This window comes from Theobroma cacao, chromosome 2 (assembly GCF_053813885.1).
Source record: "Theobroma cacao isolate CCN51 chromosome 2, ASM5381388v1, whole genome shotgun sequence".
NCBI lineage: Eukaryota > Viridiplantae > Streptophyta > Magnoliopsida > Malvales > Malvaceae > Theobroma > Theobroma cacao.
This window is the reverse complement of record NC_142640.1, coordinates 10,391,516-10,409,516: the sequence shown is the minus strand read 5'-3', so window position 1 is coordinate 10,409,516 and position 18,001 is coordinate 10,391,516. Positions and strand designations below refer to the sequence as shown.

General features: G+C 32.3%; 1 long non-coding RNA gene across 1 annotated transcript; it reads left to right on the top strand.

Annotated features, from left to right (window-relative positions):
* The first annotated feature begins 2,968 nt into the window (after positions 1-2,968).
* Positions 2,969-3,631, top strand: LOC108660802 (uncharacterized). Its single transcript, XR_001926494.2, has 2 exons — positions 2,969-3,256; positions 3,348-3,631. It is a non-coding gene; the product is annotated as an uncharacterized LOC108660802 (long non-coding RNA).
* The last annotated feature ends 14,370 nt before the right edge of the window (positions 3,632-18,001 follow it).

Here is an 18,001-nt window from a genome sequence, read left to right as displayed (position 1 = left end):
TTTATGTTAAAGTAGGGCTATTAATGATAGTTGTTATTAGGACAGACAACAATTATTTTGGTTTGGTCTGACAACAGACAATAATCTAATGATCATTACACTGTACTTGATTAAAATTAATTTTGTTCCACAGTTAATTAATCTCTTGGCTTAAAGGCTCATATTTTGATTTTCACTGTAGTATGTGGTTGGACATTCCAAATGACAACCTTGGAGCCACCATGAAAGAACTATTTCCTATGAGAATTTAACAAAAGCTGTCCAACATTCAGTCATGGATATCATTCCATGTCTCCGAGAGAAAAAAATCAATAAAAAAAACAAAGAAAAGGAAAGCAAAGCAAAGGGGCATAATTTTCTCTTTTCCTTTTGCGCGTATGTCGCTTTTACTATCAAAGCATCCATATTTTTGTGCTTTGTCTCCGAGGATAGATTTGAACATTCTTGAACATTCTCAAATGGATAAGTTATGTACTGTCCATATTCAGTACTACCCTGGCCTATAGGTAGAAAAATATTTCAAGCTCAAATTGGTTAATAATATTGCTCCTGACATGAATCTTAATTTAAAATAATTACAATGTTTAGCATGTGCCATTACCTTAAAGATACTGAGGTTCAAACCAGCTACTAGCTCTGCAGTCAGCGATTAGAGTGGGAACCTCCTTTTTGGTCTCTAGGTATAAACTTCTTTCTGATTGTTTATTCGCCCAAGGTTTGCCAAGTCGGCACGTCGACATTCTTCACTGTATTATCAAATATCAACTGGATGATCATTACGATGTCTAGCGCGCATGAAAGTTATCCTCATGCTATATCTTCACGTTGCAGTTGCGGTGCTCAAGGTTTGCTTCCTAAAAGAACATTCTCGTTTGTAACTTGTCAACAAGCATGAACATTTGCATGTGGCTTAAATTATTGCCAGCAGTGAAGATAATCTTCATTGCTGAAGCTCAAGTCCTGATGAGAGCAGAAGTAGATTCATTAAAATTCAATGGAGAATCGTATCTTATGCTTGAGTTTTGCGAATCTGGACGCTAGCTCTACAGTGATAAGATATAGTAAATTCATTAATATCCCATTTGGCTATGAATGCAGCGATGGCCCGAAAAGCAATCCATCAGATTATCTCTGCTTGTTGTGCTTTTCTGAGTCAAAACAAAATTTAAGGGCATTATTGATTGGTCAGCTAGGATTTTGGGCCAACTGTGTATGCAGTCATCATACTACATTTTGCACAGAATTTTGGTAAGAAATTGTGCACTTGACGGAATGACAGCATGTCAACTGTTTGCTGTCACCTTAATTCGTGTTTTGGCTCCCACTTTATCCATTAATACCTTGAATTATGCCTTGGATTGATTCGGTTAGACTAAGAGGAATCCAAGTTGGTACATATTCTGCATTTAGCATTATATATATATATATATATATATATATATCTCCCTCTAGGTGGCATATCAGTTGGGATTTGCTTCAGCTTTAGTACTGATTTTGATTCCATATTTCTGCTTGAAATATCCAATAAGATTTTCTGTTCGTAGAAGTTATGTGTTCCTTTGCATAATTTGCGGCACTTGAAAATCCCCACATTTCTTGTGGCTCTGCAGTTGCCTAAGGTAAGTGTAGGGGCAGATATTCTAATATATGCTGGCTAACTTGTTGCTTTTCTTCTATTACTTGATTTCATGTCGAAAAAGTTAGGTTGATTACAAATAACTAAACAGAAAATGTAAAATTGTCAAATATGACTGATGAAAACAACGGATTAAGTCTAAACGGTCTGCGTCCATTGAACCGATGCTGCATAATGGGACTTGTAAACAAATCCTTGGTATTAGCATGGACAATGCAGCCGTCCTGATAAGATTGATATGCCATCATAATTTGAACGAAAAGTAGAAGACATGACTCAATTGTCCTACCTTCTAGCGTACATGATGAACTAGAGTCGCGATTTCATTCATGATTTGCTACCATGTACAGATCAAAGTGGCCTAATATTCTCACAAAGGAGGAGGTTCCTCTGCACTAGTGAAAAGGTTTTTGCCCAGTCAACCACTAATTACTCCAACAAGTGCAACGCACAATTATTGGTGCGTCTAAAACAATGCTGATCATCAAACATTTAAATTAGGTTCATATCACTTTACAAATTTAATGCATCCTGTTACTGATTTCAATGATTGCTACCTTTTTTTTATTGTTTTTTTTAGAGCAACCAAGGCACAGGAAATCGGCGCCACTGGGAAAACATATATATTTTTCAAAGCTTTAGCAAAATTTGGCAATGACTTTTGGCACATGGAGAGATGCCGCGGGTGCCTGGTGGTCGACCCAGCTACAGCAATTGCTTGCAGACGTTGAAGGAGCTAGCTAGCTTTGGCTTGACGTTGGAATCTGACTGTGGAGGACCACTTGAATTTTATCTTCCATAGTTGGCCTACCATTTTGAAATAATACCCACACTGATTTAGCTCTCTAGTGCCATATTCTTTGACATTTCATTGGTACTTTGGCGAATGTTTGGTGGCCACACCAATTTAAGCTTTGTCTTACAGTGAGCTTCCGCTTTCATGGAATCCAACGAGAAGTTTGAAGGCGCCTGCCTGAAGCAGCACAAATCACAGGGTCAGGAGTCCCGATGATGCCAACCTGCTGATGAGTTGCTAAAGAACTAGATTAATATTGTTAAAAGACCTCAACTTGTGTCTGAACCACTAATACACCATGGAATGCACCCTCCTCCCCTTCCTAATCATTTCGGGAGGAGAAGCCTAATAGTCCAAAACCCAAAATTTTCCCAGATCTTCTTGGTCACCAATGTGATAAGTTAGGACGCTTTGAATAATTTGATGATTGGTACATTTTATTGTCGTCACCCATTTGGTCTATGGGCAGCCCAAAAACAAGATAAATAAAATCTCCACCCAAAAGACGACAGCTAGAGCCTTGAGGGTGAGTTGGCAAAAGTCGGAATTCTGGTGGGTTTTCTTTGTTTTCTCTCATCCTTTAATTGTTTTGGTTGGTGGAACTGGAAGGGGGATCAAAAAAACAAAAAAGTTAAGAACCAGAACCAGATGAAATCAATCAAGTTATCAAGGGATGGATCAGTTGGATACCAAAAAGATTATGACCAGTTTTAGTGTTCTGTGCGCAAAATGGTGGGCACTTTTGTACCGTGCTGAGGGACAGGCTGCAAAAGCTCTGATAACTCTGCAAAAGTCGAAAGATTTTATGCGAATCTGAACGTAAGGTACAGTATCCTCAGCTTTTTGGTAATGTTTGAAGCATCGCCATGCTTTTATCTTCAGATTTGCTATGATGCTAATTCGTTGTACTACCAGGACCCTGGTGCAGCAATGGGGGGCCAAAAAAGATCAATCTGCCCATCCATCCCAAAGGGAAAAAAAAAAAAAAAGAAAGAAATTTTTTGTTTTTTTTACCACCGAATAAGTAAACCAAATATCTGATGTAATCGAAATATCTTTGTGGGGATGGCACTCGGAGCGAGATTTTTTCTTTGTTATTATATGAGCATTATAAAAGATAAAATTACTATGACAAATTATGTTCATAATACATACATATATATATATATATAGCTGTAAAGATAAAATTATTATGTTGATGTCCAAGTTTTCTTAGAAATCTTTTGCTTGTTTTGTAATTTTTTTACAATCTGAAAAGCAGAAATCGAAAGAGAAGAAACCTCCATTGTCATGGTTTTGTTAGTGTATATCGTTGACGATCGTATAACCTTAAACCACCAATAGTTGCTTTGCCCAAAGACCATATATCTCACCTAACGAATAGGATATATGCATGGTGTGGTGACAAGTCTGTACAAATGCCATCTCTCCATCTTATCTTATTATGATATTTTTGACCTTGTTTCTATGAAGAAAAGAGAAAGCAAAGACAGAGTAGTAGCTATTACTAGCACTACTTGTCATTGATCCTTGATGGGGCCAAAAACGTTCATCAACAACACGGGAAGTGGCTGAGGATTGGACTCTCCTATCATGTTTCCCCAATAAGATTCACACTCCAATAAAATTCACTTAATTTCCAATGAATTTTTTAATACTTAGATTCCATTTTAAATATGCTCATTATCCACTGAAAATATTTGATAATAACTTTTAAGATGATAACACTCATCCTTTGATAAGCTCTAATTTTAATTTGTCCATGATAATTTAATTATTATTAATGTAAATTTTGTTGATAATAATTCTTATTATTTTCTAAGATTAATTTATTATAACTATTTCTAAGCAATTCTTAAGTAGATAACTAAACGAAACCATATTATTTCAACAAAAATTTCAATGATAATAATTCATATTCCATCGGTATTTATCATTTTGATTTTTTTTTATCATGTTCTTACATTTGCCTTTTCGTTAATTACATAAAAATTAAAAAATTACTCTGAGTGGAGAATATAATTCTACATTCCGTTGATAAAAAATAGTAACATTACACATTGTATTTTACATCATAAGGCATAAAAGGTGCTTAAAATGGCTTAAAATGCCTTAGTAAATTGAGTCTGAATGCATGATAACACTTTTTACAGCTTCATCCATGTGTACAGATGAGTAAGTTTAAGGCAGAATTAATTTTTTGCACTTTTAAGGGCATATGATATTAGATTATTTTGTTGAGTTTTCTAAGCCATTGCTACACCAAAACCCCTAACTCCTACATAAATTAAATTGATTTTTTTTTAAAAAAAAAAAAAAAAACACTGCTAACAAATGGATAGAGATCATTTTGCCAAATTGGGAGATATATATGTGAACTATGAGGACTAGACAATCAGCAGTAGCAATAAGATACACATGAAGATGCATATAGCAGTTAAAATTTTAACATATTGCTCTTGCTTTTAACCAGTATTCAGTATTCACTTTTTTTATCCTTCTTAATTTCAAGCATCATTTTGCCTAAACTGGTTTTGGAGACCAAAACAAATGGAAGAGAAATGCTTCTTCTTTTTTCATATAAAAAAATTTCAAAGTCTCTTTCTTTAGAATCCACCTTTTGCAGATTGCAGGGGTTTCCACACATAGTTTTATCTACAGTAGTGCAACTGATGTTAATCTAAACTTAATCTGCAGTCAAACCTCAGATACTATCATCAAAATTCGTACATATAAACAGATTAGCCACTTGGTCCGGGAAACAAAAGACCTTTGCATACATCAGATCACTTTGAAGTATGAAAGAGGGTCATGATGTAGTAAGCACCGATAAGCTTTTGTCATATTCCTTCCAAATTAGAGCTAACATGCATGACAAAAGCAAACTCCTACACATCTCATAATTTCAATATATACGCTTTAAAGTAAATCTGCAAACAGGTCATCTATGAAAGATTTCTCAAAGAACACTAAATAAAATTTCAGATTCAAGAGAGCTAAATGAAGAACAAAACAGAACCATATTTGGAGAGAAAAATTGATTATTATATTTCAGAGAATTGTTCATACATACAACGGTTACAAAAGAAAGTTATATGCCCATCATCAAAATCACCTCCAAAGATTTAAGCATAAGGAAAACGAAAGCAACAAAGTTTGACAGCAAAGCACAAAAAACGAGACATGGTTTTCTGTGCAATAACGGCTACAAAATATAAGAGAAAGAAGGCCATTGGCCTATACGGCTATACAGACAAAGGAGTAAAAACAGTGCTCAAGTTGAGCGTTTGAAGGAAGGAAATAAACACTTAAACAAACGACACTACAAGTTGTCGTATGCTTCTATGACTAAAACGACAGCCAATACTCCGTTTAAACAATTCCGACGAACTAAGCATCAAACCATATAAAACTCCCGTTTCACAAACTCATGACAATGAAGATCTATCTAGCATCGTTTTTGTACAGCTTCTTTAACCTTCAAACTTTCTGTTTTTACCCGCCATTCATCAGTAGCTAAATTTCCAGGTTAAAGGTCATTGTTTCAATACTCCCCCATGACCTGTAATTTGGCTAACACCAAGACAAGTCTTGAGAGTTTCAAATCTTTCTCTTGATAAGCCTTTTGTGAGTATATCAGCTAGTTGAACCTCTATGTTACAGTACCTGAGTTCGATTTCTTGCTCATTTACAGTCTTTCTAAGAGCATGATATTTCACCTTAACATGCTTAGTTTGCCCATGATGAACTGGATTTTTGGCTATCGCAATAGCTAATTGGTTGTCAACAAAAATCATAGTACCCTTTTCTTGTTTGAAACCAAGATCAGCTACTACCTTTCTTAGCCACTTCACCTGATTTGCTGTTGCTGTTGTTGTAATATAAGCTTTTATAATAGACTGAGCCACAACACTTTGCTTTTTTGAATTCCATGAAAACACGGCACTATTGAATGAAAAACAAAAACTAGTTGTACGTTTTGAATCATCAAGTAACCCAGCCTAGTCATTGTCACTATATCCAACTAGTTCTCCACCGTCATGCTTTATATACTTCAAACCAAAAGTCAGTAGTACCTTTGACATACTTGAGGATTCTCTTAGCTGCTGTAAGATGTAGCATAGGGTGCTTACATAAACCTGGACTGTAGACATGTTGCATACATCAAATTAAGTCTTGTAGCTGTTAGATATGTTTCATTCTTTTGTAAGTGAGACCATTTGCTTTAGTAGAACCATCTTCACTGCTAAATCTGTCTCTTGATGCCAGTGGAGTACTCACTGCCTTGCAAGAGAACATATTAAATTTCTTTAATATATCCTTTGCATACTTAGTTTGATGCAAACAAACTCCTTCAACGGTTTGAAGAACTTCTATTCCCAAAAAACAAGTGATCAATCCCAAGTCTGTCATCTCAAACACATTCATCATCTGACTTTTGAATTCTTGCAACACATTATCATCGGGACCAATTATCAATAAATCATCGACATACAAAGCAACAATTAATGCATCAACATCACTAGACAACTTCACATATAAAGTCTATTCATTCACACTTTTTTGAAAACCCTGACTTGTGAAATAAGGATATACTTTGTCATACTTGGCCCTAGATGCCTGCTTAAGACCATACAATGCCTTTACCAATTTGTTGACCTTGTTCTTTGACCCTAGTTTTTTATACCTTCAAATTGTTCAACAAAAATGTTTTCTATCAAATAAGCATTCAAAAAAGCTGACTTTACGTCTAAATGGTATATCTTCCATCCTTCTCTTGCAAATAAAGTTGCTAACATTCTAATAGTATTGTGTCTTGTAATAGCAGCAAAAATCTTCTAGGTAGTCAACTCCATAAACTTGTGCATAACCTTTAACCATCAATCTGGCTTTATACTTGTTTATAGAACCATGAGGGTTTAACTTAGTTCTAAATATTCATTTGACTCCCATTACATTGTGATCTGAAGGTCTATCCATAAGCAACCAAGTATCATTCTTCTTGATCATGGATATTTTTGCATCCATGGCCCTTTTCCAATTCTCATCAACTATTACTTTCACATAATTTGTAAGATTAGTAATAATTAAGTTGCGTCGATTATATATGTCCACCAAGGTCTTGGTCCCTCTCATAGCTTTACTCTTATCTTCAATATAAGAAGAATTATCACTTTCAAGTTGCAACTGATCATTATTAGTGCCAGGTATAGTATGTAGACTCTCAACTAACTTCCTTTCCCAATTTTACCATTGATTCTCATCAAATTTCACATCTCTACTAATAATAACTTTGTTTGATTCTAGGTCATATAATCTATAACCTTTTGATTGTTCACTATATCTAATATGTAAAGCAATAAGAGCTTTTGAATCAAATTTAGTTCTTTTTCCTTCTAGAATTCAAGCATAGCACACACAACCAAAAACTTTGAAATAGGAGATAGAAGGTTTATGATCATACCACATTTCAAATAGAGTTTTGAGTGTCAGTGCATTTGTAAATATTCTATTTTGGATGTAATTTGCAGTATTGACTGTTTTAGCATAGAATTTCTTAGGTAAATTACTCTAAAACAGCAAACATTTAGCCATATCACCAATTGTTCTATTCTTTCTTTCAACTTTACCATTCTGTTGAGGGCTATAGGTAATAGTTAGCTGATGATGTATCCTAAATATTGCCCAAGAAATTCTTAAATTCACTAGCAGTGTATTCTGATCCATTATTAGTCGTTAGGGTCTTAATGTTTAAGTTGGTAAAGTTCTCAACCTGTGCCTTGTACTTAGAAAAACTTCTCCATGCCTCTGACTTGTGCTTCAAAAAATAAATCCAGTAATAATGTGAGAAATCATCAATGAACAGGATGTAATACCTATTACCACTCAATGAAGGAGTCATCGTAAGACCACTTATGTTAGTATGAATTAATTCTAACTTCTATGTAGCCTCCCACTTGCATTCTTTTGGAAAAGGTTTCCTGGTTTGTTTGCCATATTAGCAAGCCTTGCACAACTTCTCAAGTTTCGTAATACCAAGAAGACTAATTACCATCTCATTTTAAGACATTGTTGACAGCGAGGTGTAATTCACATGTCTAACCCTTTTATGCTAGAGTTATGAGGCATCACAATCACTGTAGAGAGCCCGATGTTTAGTTTCCAACAGATTCATTGGATAACACTTGTTTCTCATTTTAACTATTAGCAACTCAATAATATGCAAAAAAAAAAAAAAATCTGTTAGCAACTCAACACCAGTAGGGTCAAATATAGTGCATTATTTATTCTTAAACAACAAGGCATAACCATTATCATCCAATTGCCCTACACCAAACAGATTCTGAATTACTTTAGGCACATAATGCACTTCATGAATAAACTTAATACTAGATGCCATTTCAACTCTTACAATGTCTATTCCAAGTACTTTCATGTAAAGACCATTTCCAATTTTCACACGAGCCTTAAATTTTTTATCAAGCTCAATGAAAAGATTTGTATTACTTGTCAAGTGGTTTGAGTGGCCACCATCAATAGGTCAGGTGCTCTTATCTACTAAACCATCATCTAATTTAGCCATAAACAATGCCTTTTCTAACTCATTAACCTCTTTAGCTACAGTAGCTTTACCCTCAACTTCTTACTTCTAAGCTGTACTGTAACACCCCGTACCCTCAATATAGAAGCCAATACGACGTTATCGATAAGACGAAGGTCAATTGAAGCTAAATTAAGTGTGAAAGAGTGAAGACAGGTAAAAGAAATATTTTGAAATAAAATATTCCATACACGAGAAAATAATAATAAAATAAAAATATTTTATCAGTGATGAGATAACGGAGTTAAAAGGTGATTGGAAAGTGAACCGGGGCAAAGTGAGACACTTTATTAATAAAATAATATTAAAATATTAATATTTTATTTGTTATTGAAATTAGTCATGAATGAGGATTATATGGCTAATCTAGTTGGGGGAGAAGAAGTAAGGAAGAATTTTGAAGGAAAAACAACGTTAGTGGAGCCCGCGTGCCTGCATTGAATAAAGCAAGAAATAGTAAGTATATATTTAAATATTATAGAGACGTGTTGGTGAAGTATAAATTTGATATTTTATTTGTACAAGTGTAAAAGAAGAAAAATAGAAGAAAAATGAAATTAAAAGAATGATGGGAGGAATTAATTAAAAAGGATGAGAACTTTGGAGGGTTAAATGGCAGTTTTACCATTTAACTTGGTCAAAACTTTCAAAGGAAGCTTTGACTCTTCTTTCTTTTCTCCATGGCCAACCATCATTCCCCATAAAAAGACATCATTTTCTTCTTCTTCTTCTCCGTCCATACGCCACCTTTCTCTTTACCATAAAAATAAATTTTTTTCTTTCTTCTTTTTCTTCCTTTATTTTCATTTCCTTTTTTTTTTCTTACTTCTTAATTCTCCTACCTCCTTATTCACCAAACCCACACTTTTCAACCTCATTCTTCATGACAACCGAACCCTAGGAGAAAGAAAAGAAAATCTTTTTTTCTTTTCTTCATTTTCCATTTATACTCCACCTTCATCAACACTTAAGCTTTTATCTTCAAATCTTCATTTTTAAAGTTAATAGGTATACATTTTCAACTCTTGAATTTTAGAATTTATGGGCTTATATTTTCAGACTTTATTTTCTAATTTTCTTTAAATTTTCTTTTCCTTGAAATTATTAGGTTTTGTTGATCTTTATATCCCAAGCTCACCAAGGTAAAGCAACTTTAAATTTGAATAGTTAGTTTAATAGGTTTGTGAATTAGACTAGAATTCTAGGTTAAATGTTAGGTTAGAATGTAGTTTATCTAGTGTATGTTTATTAGAGTTATTGAGTTCAAATTTATGATGTATTTGAAGCTATTATTGTTTATTGGTAAATATAGGTTTTAATAGTACTTCAAGACTAAACTTGGATTAAGGTCTTATTGGTGCTAGTTTTGTAAGATGGCATTACCAAGGTGAGTGAACTTGCATTAAAAATGTTTTGAACAAATGCATATGTGTTTGAATGAAATACTCGAATATTCTTGGTTGACTCTTTTAAAAATGCATGGAAACAAGCCTTTCACAAATAATATCTCTATGTTGTTAAACATATAATGTGATGAATCACGTGCTGAAATGTTATGTTGAATTGCCAATTGAATTGTGGTGTGTGATGCATTGGAAATCTTGAGATGTTTTAAACTAGTGGCATAATGATTAATATTGTTTCCCTTGAATGTTGGATTGTGCAACCATGTATATGATCAATAAATAATAAACTATATGGAATGTATTATTATGCAAAGATTCTTGTTACATGTTGTTATGTGTGTTATGCCTTGAAAGGTAAAATTGAATGATAACTATAACTGTGTGAGTGCGGTGTGGGAGTGCACATGACAGTAATGGTGGTGTACGGTATGGGAGCTCGGGATGATGATATTTACCATGTACGGTGGGGGAGTGCACATGTTGATATTAGCTATGTGAGGTGGGAGTGCATATGATGATATTTGCTATGTGCAGTGTGGGAGTGCACATGAGGGTTTAACTATGTGCGGTGTGGGAGTGCACATAAGTTGAGTTGAGGTCGGTGGTTGTATGCGCTGAACCATGTTGACTAGTTTGGGAATGACCTTGATGTATTTGATGTGTGTTTGAAAATATCTATATATATATATATATATATATATATATATGTATACATAATATATATATATATATACATGAATTCTTATACGCATGTGTACATGCCCTATAGAGTAAAGATGTTTGGGAAATGAAATGTGATTGCATTGAATATTGAAAGTTGAAATTTCTAAATGTTTCCAAAATGAGTTAAAAGACAACATAGCATCAGGTTTGGTTTTCAAAGAATAAATTGCATTGTTTTTACATAAGTGCATCTTGTTTCCTAAAACCTTCCATATTGTTGCTTGTTCCCTTCCTATGTTCACTCATTGGGTTTATACTTATTCTTTTCAACTTCATGTTTTAAGTTTTCAGATTCGGAGGTAATTGGACCCTAGGTCTAAGTGCTCCCGCATACCCATCTTTCGGTAGGTTTACCATAACACTCAATAATAGTACGTATGCTCAGAGTCACTTCGCTGGTAGTAAAAGGTCTGTTGTATGTATATATGGTTGTTTAAATGTAAAATGTGAGATTTGTTGTAAACCCTGTATGTTGGTTTGATTAATAATGTTGTCTAGGGTTGACAAATAATAACTCTATTTTGAGAATGGTATATGCTTAGTTGCCATAATTTATTCTCGAAGGAATTATTATCAAAAATTATGAATTATGAACCGTAGAGGAAAATGGGGGACAAATGGACTAATAAACAAGGTTTTATAGAAAGGCTTGCTAGGGCCTAATGGGCTATGCCTATTAGGCCCATGCGTCGGTCATGGCCTGGGATTGGGCTGTGACATTTACATATTTTCTCCACGTGTCCAAGTTGATTACAGGCTCGACACTTCACATTTGATTTGTACCAACAATATTTTGAGGTATGGTTAGTTTTCTTACAATGTGTGCAAAGAGGAAATTTGTCTTGGTTCGTTCTTTGTTTCACTGCACCCGATTTGGTACCTTTGCTATCGTTTTTCTTTGAATCCTCAGCCTTGACCCTTAAGCCCTTGGTTTTAGCAGCCAAGGTATTTTTAACAGGATCTTCATGTTTAAAAGTTTTCCTCTGCTCAAAGGTTAGCAAGGTAGAAACCAACTTTCATAAAGATTTTTGTCAAATCTTTAAAATCCTCCAGAAAAAAGCCTTTTGACTCAAACTCATTGGGAATACTAACCAAAATCTTGTTGACAATTCTTTGATTTATAGCCTTTTGTCCCAACATTTTGAGTTGATTGACTAGTTTCAACAATTTGTCTATATACTCATAAATATTCTCTTTTACTTTCATCTTCATAAGTTCAAATTGTCTAGCGAAATTCATTACCTGTATAACTTTGGTTTGATCATTTCCTTGGTAATCTTCTTTCAAACTGTCCCAGACAAGCTAAGGATCCTCCATATTCATGATATTCCCAAATATGGTGTTTGACACAACTAATTGTAGGCAAATCAAGGCTTTATAACGCTTTGCAACCTTCTTTGAATGTTGTTTGATATGAGCTATAGTCAGGTTAGCATGCTTTTGAACAGGTAGTTCACCAGTCTCTATGACCTCCCACAAATCAAAAACCTTAAAGTATGAACGCATTTTCATTGCCCAGATAGGGTAGTTTACTATAATACCTCAACCCAAATTATAAGTACATTAGTATATTTATAAAATAGTAAATTTGACAAATAAGTCCCTTATTCAAATTACTTATAAAATATTGGGTTTATATTGGAATAGTTTTGTGATAGGGATCTTTTTGTAAATATAGTAATTTTGTTAGTGTCATTTTAAATTATCACATGTTTAAAGAAAAACCGTTTACATTATCACGTTTAAGAGAGGATGTTAAAAGCAATTTCATATTATCATGTTTAAGAAGAAGTTTAAGTCAGTTTTAAAATGAAAAGCAATAAGGCACGTTTAAAAAAAAAACAATCAAAATAAGAAAGCCATTTTGGAGTAACTAATCCTAAAAAAGAAGAATAAGGCTGAAAAAGAAAGAATTTATCCAAGAAAGCAGTGATTAAGGTACGATTAGGCTTTAACTTATAAAAATTGTATTTTTGCATTGTTCGAAATAAAAATCCCGAAGATAATTTATGTTTCTTTAACTTCCTTTCAAATCCGATATTGTTTCGGTGACTTTTTGGTGGCATGATGGGTACCAATGGAAAGGTCTTGAAAAGACTTTTCAAATGGATTTTGTAGTATCATATTTAGTTTTGTGGTTAGAGAGATATGAATTTTTGAAGTTGGTTGCGAAATTCATTTTTAACAGTTATGACAACCTAACTTTAAGTCATTGAAACTCCACTTAAAGTTTTTCTCAAGCTTACATCTGGTAAGACCTTAGCTCTAAATGATGTTTTACATGTTCCCAATATAAGGGCAAACCTGGCTTTTGTGCCTTTAATGGGTAAGGTTATGGTGAAAGTGTCATTCGAATTTGATAAGATCGTAATGACAAAAAATAATGTGTTTATGGGTAAGGGATATTGCAATCAGGTACTTTTTGTACTTAACATTGTAAATGTTTCAAATGAAAATGTTAGTTTCTGCTTGCATGATTGACTCTATTGATTTATAGTATGGTAGATTAGGACATGTTAGCGTTCCGTATATTAAGAAAATGCAATCACTAGGTTTAATATTTAGTATTAAAAATGGATGTTTTAGTAAATGTGAAATATGTGCTGAAATAAAATCAACTAAGAAAACTTGTATTTTAGTAAATAAAGAATACAAATTATCAAGTTTAATTCATACCGACTTAGGAGATTTGAAATAAACTATGACTAGAGGTGGTAAATAATATTATATTACATTTATTGACAACTATTCTAGATTTACTAAAGTTTATTTACATAGGCATAAATATGAAGCTTTTGACATGTTTCTTAAGTATAAAGCTAAGGTAGAAAATCAATTGAATAAAAAAATAAAATGAATTAGATCAGATAAAGAGGGTGGATATGTACCGATTAATGATATTTGTGAAAATGAATGAAAAATTCATAAAAAAAACTCCTCCATATTCCCTTAAATCAAATGGTGTAGTTGAAAAGAAAAGTAGAACATTAAAAGAAATAATGAGCTCTATACTCGCTAGTTCTCATGCATATGAAAATTTGTGAGGTGAAGCTTTATTATCTACATGTCATATTTAAAATAGAATACCTTATAAGAAAATTGGTAAGACACCTTATGAATTATGGAAAGACTATTCTCCTAATTTAAAATATTTGAAAGTGTGGGGGTATTTTGCGAAGGTAATGTTCCTAATTTTAAGAAGAGTAAAATTAGCTCTAAAATATCTGATTGCATGTTTGTTTGTTATATTGAACATAATACTACATATATATTTCTTGTATTAAAAGTGATGTTCTTGATAATAATACTATTTTTGAAACAAAAAGTGTTGAATTTTTTAGAATATTTTTCCATTGAGAACTGATACAATTTCTTATGCACCTTTTAATAAAAATAATTTTAAAGTACCAAATGATGATTTGAGAAAGAGCAAAAGACTAAGGAAAGAAATTTCTTTTAGTAATGATTTTTACATTTATCTTGTAGATAATGATATTTTAACTTATGCTGAGGTAATTTCTTCTAAAGAAAGTACATTTTAGAAAGAAGTTATAAAAAATGAGATTCATTTGATTTTACAAATCAAACTTGTGAATTAGTTGATTTACTACATGGAGCTTAACTAATTGGTTGCAAATGAATTTTTAAAATAAAATTTAATCCTAATGGTTCTATTGATAAATACAAAGCTAGATTAGTTGTAATGTGTTTTACTTAAAAACAAAATATTGACTATTTTGATACTTTAGCTCCAATATCAAGAATTTCATCTATTCATAATTTGTTTGCCTTAAATTCGATTTACAAACTTCTTGTTCATCAAATGGATGCTAAAGTCACTTTTCTAAATGGTGATTTAGTAGAAGAAATTTATATGAGACAACCCGAGGAATGTATTCTTCTTTGTCAAGAAAACAAAGTTTGTAAATTGATTAAATCTTTGTATGGCTTGAAACAAGCACCAAAACGAGAGCATGAGAAATTTGAACATGGTCTTGTTAGTAATAGATTTTCTATTGTTGGAGTTGTTAAATGTGTATACACAAAAATTGTTGATAATAAATGTGTGATTATTAGCTTATATTTAGTTTTCTACTTGCATTGATGTGGTCAATAAAACAAAAATGTTTTTTGGCTTATAAATTTGCTATGAAAGATCTGGGAGAAGCTAATATTATTTTCGGTCATAAAATTATGAGATTTGATCATGGTTTAATGCTAACACAAAAGTATTATAGTGAGAAGCTACTTAAAAAGTTTAGACATTTTAATGTCATACTTGTGAGTACTCCTTATAATGATAATATCCAAATAAAGAAAAATAAAGGTAATAGTGTGTCTTAATATGAGAATGCTCAGATTATTGGGAGTCCGATGCATTTGATGAACTATACTTGACCCGATATAGCTTATACTATATGTAGACTGAACAGATATATACAAAGTCCCAATCAAGATCATTGGATTGCCTTGAGCAAAATAATAAAATATTTGAGAGGTACCATAAACTATAATATTTTATATAATGGATTTTCTCGTTGTATTAGAAGAATACAGTGATGCTAACTGGATCTCAGATTTAAATAAGAAAAAATCCACAAGTGGATTTGCATTCACCTTTGGTGGGGGTACTATAACTTGAAAATCAGCCAAACAAATAATAATTGCTAAATCTACAATGGAGATAGAATTTGTAGCTTTAGAGTTGACTAGTAATGAGGCTGAATGGTTAAGAAACGTTTTAGTTGATATTCTGTTGGGAATGAAATTAACACCTTCTGTGTCTATGCAATGTGATTGCTAAGAAATAATAACCATTGTAAAGAATCAAACTTTTAATGGTAAGCATAGACACATTCTTTTGAGATATGACGTAGTAAAGCAGTTGCTTAAAGGTGAAATTATGCCCATTAATTATTTAAAATCAGAGTTGAATTTGGATGATCCTTTAACTAACCACTAGGAAGAAATTGATTAATGATACATTTAGGGGAATGAGACTTAAGCCAATTAAAAAAATCAACAAATAATGGTAGCCCAACCTATGTGATTGAATATCTCATGAATTAGGTTCATATGGGTAATAACAAGTTATTTGTTGATAAATTGATGCACTATTAAAAATCATTGACATTCCTATGGTGTGTAAATAGTGCAAGATTGCAATGAATGAGAGGTTGAGTTAAATTATTAATGAGTTTTATATCCCTTATGGATAGTGTATTAAACTGCAATATACATTTGATGAAATCACTTATAAAAGTGTGGAGCATGATCGCTCTTATGAGAATTATGGCAAGTTCAGTAAAACACTTATGAATAACTAGACACGCACATGACTTATTCACAGAAAATCGTGTTAAACAGCAGAAATTGTGAAAGTGTAATGTGATTGATGGAAATCATATCTCACATAGAATTTTTTGGTTCATAAAAGTTACAAACTTCACAAAAATTCTGTAATTTATGTTTCATTCTATTTAGGGCTAGTTCATAATTTAAAAAGCACAAATCACAATGCATTATACTCAAATGAAATTTGATCCAGTAAAAATCTTCTTATGAGACCTTATGAAATATGTGGGGATTGTTGGAGAAATAATATATTTTGTAAGGTCTCAACGTCACACATTATCAAGGTACAAGAGAGGTGAGTGCCTTATATATGAAAACCCACAATGAGCTTGTTGCAAGGAAAAAAAATTGAACCCGTGCACACACGAGATCAGGCTAAGCCTTAAGAAAATGCAAATTCTCCCTTCTCTACGTAGGAGTATACACATGGGTTAGGTAAAGTATAATTTTGTACTTTGGTATATAATTTTATTTTTCTTTAGCCTTTAGTAGTTGAAACAGTCTTAATAACTGAGTTTGTTAACTTTATCTGACTTAGTGCATGTTTGGCTAAGCAGAATTTTTGAGAAGCTCTTAAAACAAAAGTAATTTTTTTAAAAAAAATAATTTTTTTAAAAGATAGGATTAAAGAAAAGTTCCAAAAAGAAGCTTTTTCTTCTCTTTTCAAAAAATATGTCAGCTTTTCAGAAAATACATGTCCCTCTCCTCTCCCTCTCTTTACAAATCATCATTCTCCAACGCAAAATCAGGATCTCCCTCTCATCTACCTCTTTCTACAAAGACTACTAAAATAAGAAAAAAAAAAAAACAAAAGGCCCAACAATAGAATAACAAAATATAGGTTTTTTTTTGTTTTTACAAAGATTAAGAGAAAAGAAAATTCAAAATTCAAAATTACATTTAAGTACTATTTAAAGATTTTTTCTCTTCTTCACAAAAAAATCTAATACTACAAAGATTACTAAAAAAAGAAAAAAAAACCAGTAACAGAATAACAAAATTTGAGATTTTTCTGTTCTTGTAAAAATTAAGAGAAAAGAAAGCCTAAAATTTAAAATTACATTTAGGTACTATTTAAAGATTTTTTCTCTTATTCACAAAAAAATCTAATGCTATTACTGCTATATAAGTTCGAGAGTTGTTTTGTTTTTTTATAAATTTTTTATTTTAATATATGAAATTGTATATAAACTTAAAGTAGATTTGTTCCGCTTTGGTTTTTTAGATGATTGAAAATGGGATGAATGCTCTTTATGGTAATTTGAATCAAAATTAAAACTTATATAATTTATCATGTCAAACAGCTTTAACTTAATTTTAAAAGCTATTATTTTTCATAAGAATTTTATAATAGCTTTAAGCTAAAAAAAATTAAGCCATAATTTTTCTTGATTTTCCCTGATTTTTCACTAATTTTATGATGATGTTTTGTAACGTTAACTTTCTGCTCGAACTTATAAATACAACCTCTCTACCTCAATTAC